Here is a 4,693-nt window from a genome sequence, read left to right on the forward strand (position 1 = left end):
AGCTTAGTAATAGATACAATATAACGTTATGTCATATATATACTTCAATATGGTAGAAGCAAAGAGGAACAAGGAAGAACAATGACATATGTGAATCATGTGACAAACTTTCCATATCAATCCATGATTTGATTCAAAGATATACAATCAATGTGACATAACAATTTCCATACTTGATATACAACAATAAAGTGTTGGCCCAAATGGCACAGAGGACATACACTTTCTGATTAAACATTTTGGTAGATTTCAGGCTTTCAGCCCTGTCTAACCTTCTGCCAGTGTCATAGAATAGAAGTCATTCTCTTACGAGACATGCTCTACATGGCCAGAGGCTACATACCAGTACCACCGTGAATCTAAGCCCCCTCACTAATCACATGGTCAAATGTATAACTTTGCTACAAATATAGCATGAAAAAACAACACGAGATAATAACACGTAAAATCACATAGCACATATAACACATATCATACAATTATTCCTATATATTGAACTCACTGTGAATTAATCAGGGGTTAAAATAGTAATTTGTGCAACACTTCGTTACAATAAATAACTTTCTTCGTTGAAAAATCAGGAGTTTTATTGAAAACCGGGCCCTACGAGGGTTGAGCTTCAAACCAAAAAGATAAATTTCTCGGGCTCTTCGGGCACTTCGGGGAGTGTTTCGGGTGATGGAAACGATCTCGGGGCTTCGGGGGAAGTTGAAATAGTAAAAATATGAGTTTAGGGGTGAAAAATGCACATTCCAAAAGTTATCGGGGAAATCTCGCACCCCTTTATATAGGTGCGAGGTTCAGAGCTCCAGCTGAAGGAAAGGACATGCGGCAGCAGCAGCAATGCTCGAATGACAGGTGACGAGCATGCGACGCAGGGCACGTGGCTCGCATGCGAGGTAGGACAGATGGCGCACATGCGAGGCGAGGCGCATCGACTTCTCATCGGGCCGCATCTTTGGTCGAATCAGCAGTGCGCACGTGGCGCACACGAGGCAGCTTCGTGGGTGAGGTGACGTGGCTGAACCTCATCCATGTGAATTTTTGCGGATTTCGGGATTTTGTTGATTTTTGTGTCTCAAACTTTTAAAGTCCTTAACTTTCGCGTACGAGATTCACTTTTGACGTTCTTTATATGCACGCATAGGTGAAATTATGCTCTACAACTTTCATTTAGACTATATTGGCTAATTTTGATTTATTTTGATTTATTTTTAATGTTATTATTTCGTCTGTCTTTTTACCGTTGTACTACTATTGAAGAGACCTTCGATTCTCATTTAGGTTGTGTCGACTAAATATCACTCGATCTTTATTTCGAGTTTTTAGCTGTCTACTGCTATTCTGAAACTTAGAAAAATCATAACTTCCTCATACGAAGTCAAATTTGGACGTTCTTTTTATGAAAATTTTCGGTTTAACAAATACTATGCCTTTCATTTAGATCACCAAGGCTAAAAAGTTGTTTACAAAAAACTCACTTTTTACGTCATTTGGTGCCGTGCCAGTTTTGTCCGGATCTTCGATTGGTCATAACTTCTTCGTTAGAACTCGGATTTCGATGAGGCTTTCGCCTAAATATTTCTAACGAGATTCTTTACAACTTTCTATAATAACATTCTACTTATTTCAAATTTTATGTTTTCATTAAATTTCAATATTTGCCTTTTGATTGCAATCTCATAAGACTTCCACTACTTTCCGAGTGATTCTAAAGATAGTTTACTTCATTTCTAGTAAAAACTATATGTTAGAACTCAATACTCAAAATCACATAATATTTCATAATATTATTTAATTTTAACATTTTACCAAACATGATTTCAAAACGAGTACGTTACATCAGCTCAGGATTAATCTGAATTTCTTTAATCGGAATGACAAGTGTATTATTGGAAAGACGTTTTTTAAGATTAGACACATGGAATACATCATTCACATTATTAAGCTCTTGAGGTAATCAAAGTCGATAGGTAAGTAGACATATCCTGTTGTGGATTTCGAATGATCTTATGTACCTCGGATTCAGTTTCCCCATTTTCTGAATCTTATAACCACTTTTCAAGGAGTTACTTTGAGCATCACCCTATCTCCGACTTGGAACTCTAGAGTTTCCTCCTTACATCACCGTAGGGTATCTCCTTTGGATTTCTTAGCCAGTGGGGTATCACCAACGTCTGTTCAACAAATAGGAGATCACCATTTTTGGCTGTATAGAGCCTCGAACGGTGCTACTTTGATGCTCATGTGATAGCTATTATTGTATGAGAACTCAACTAGAGGAAGGTGAGTATCCCATGAATTTCCGAAATCTATCACACATGCTTTGAGCATGTATTCCAATGTTTTTATGGTCCTTTCACTTTGGGCATCGATTTGAGGATGGTAAGTTGTACTAATCTCGAAGCAAGTGCCAAGGGACTTTTGCAAACTTTTCCAGAAGCGGGAGGTAAATCTGCAATCTTTGTAAGAGATAATAGATAATGGTACCCCCATGCAATTTAAAGATATCTCTAAGGTACGTCATGGTCATATTCTCCATCTTTTCCATCTCTTTTATTGGCATAAAGTGAGCATACTTGGTTAATCTATCGATAACTACCCAAATAGTGTCGTAACCAGTAGTAGTCTTGAGCAATTTGGTCGTAAAGTCCATTGCGATCTGCCCCCACTTACACTCGAGTATCTTTGGTAGTTGCAACAATCCCACGGGTTGTTGATGTTCTAACTTGACCTTGGAACATGTTAGGCATTTACCTACATATGTCGCAATTTCATCCTTCATGTTTAGCCACCAATAAAAAGTTTTTAGATCTAGATACATCTTGTCTGCTCCAGGATGGAAGGAATATCTATTTTATGGGACTCATTTAAAACTAGTTCCCTAACCTCTCTAAATTTTGGAACCCATATTCGGTTTATGAAATATCTCGTTCCATCAATTCTTAATCTCTAGTTGTTTTCCCATTCCCCCGAGGTGTTCTTCTTTAACATGTTCTTCCATTAAAGATTCGAGTTGAACACTTCTAATCTGTGAGTTTAGTTTAGCATGAAAATTCATCGTAAGTGATTTGACTCTACGAGGTTTAACTCATTCTTTGTGGCTCAAGGCATCAGCTACGACGTTATCCTTTCCTGGATGATAACGAATCTCACAATCATAGTCGTTTACCAACTCTAACCATCTCCATTGTCTCATGTTTAGCTCTTTCTAATCAAATATGTGTTGTAGACTCTCGTGGTCTGTGTAGACTATACACTTTGTTCCATAAAGGTAATGATGCCAAATTTTTAGGGAAAAAACTATCGGTCCATCTCTAAGTCGTGGGTGGTGTAGTTGTTCTCATGCACCTTGATTTTCCGTGAGGTGTATTCTATGAACTTCTCCCTTTGCATCAATACACATCCCAAAACCTGATGTGAAGCGTTGTAATATACTATGAAATCATCAGTACCTTCTGGAAGGGATAGTATTTGTACGCAACACAACATTTCCTTCAAATTTTGGAAAGTTGTTTCTTGTTCGTCTCCCCAAAATAATTTTACTTCCTTTTGGATCAATGTTGTGAGGGGTTTGGCTACACGAGAGAAATTTTCTGGAAATCTTTGATAATAGCCAGGTAGTCCTAGAAATTAATGAACCTTTGTTAGGGTCTCATTGATATCTGAGAGTAAACCTGTGATATCAGAGATACAACTTTTCATTACAGCTCTCTCAATGATCAAATCATTGATCTGTTTCTCAGCCTGTTCAAGCTTAACAGTGGGAACCTTCACTCTTTCAGTTTTGATGGCAAGAGAGTCCATGATTTTACTCTCCGTTTCCAGTTCAACTTGAAGTTTGGTAATTTGAGAGGAGATGACAGTTTGAAACGCTTCATGATCAGATTTCAGCCAAGTACGAATTTCCTAAAATTTTTCCTTCTCAGTTTTAAATAAAGATCCCAGACTATGAAGAGATTCATTGGCCTTCGTTGTATTGGAGTCAAAGGTAGTTCAGAAATTCTCAATGAATGTAGTAGTCTCAGAAATTTCTTTATCGACTTTTTCGGTCGTTATCTTACAAACTTCACCAAAATCAGCAACTGCTTTATTCATCTTCTTAGCATTAGCTGCATGCTCTTTCGTGATTTGTTCAAAGAGAGACTCAACTGTTTCTTTAGAATAAGCCTCAGAAGATGAAGTCTTGGAAGCGAGAAGCAGTTGGTCTATCTTTTCATGCAGTGTCTGCATACTTTCGTAACAGAAGGTTCGTTCTCACTTTCAATCCTAATCTGGAAGGGACTGTAAGTGAACCTCCAAGAGTTTCGTCTTCATCATCACCAATGATCATGTTAGGATCATCTTGGCGAAGAGGGGAAATAGGAGGTGAGACATGGGTGGAAAAACCTGATGCTTTAGCCTCCATATCAGATACGTTGACCGAAACAGGAGGTTCGATAGAGGTGGTTGGTGGGACAGTAGAATCTATAAACAGTGGGTTAGAAAGAGGAATATTGGTTTTTGGTTGGGAAGAGACTGGTGGAGGGCATGGTGCAATGGTAATTGATGTAGAAGTAGTTTTAGGTGAAGGAGGAGGAGAAGGAGAAGGAACATAATCATTAAAAGTTTGAGCTACCTCAGGATTGGGATTCTCTTCCTCGTTGAGAGTTTTATCATCTTCCACGTTGTGAATAGGTTGTTTCTCCTCGTT

Source organism: Lactuca sativa, chromosome 3 (genome assembly GCF_002870075.4).
Source record: "Lactuca sativa cultivar Salinas chromosome 3, Lsat_Salinas_v11, whole genome shotgun sequence".
NCBI classification, from domain to species: domain Eukaryota; kingdom Viridiplantae; phylum Streptophyta; class Magnoliopsida; order Asterales; family Asteraceae; genus Lactuca; species Lactuca sativa.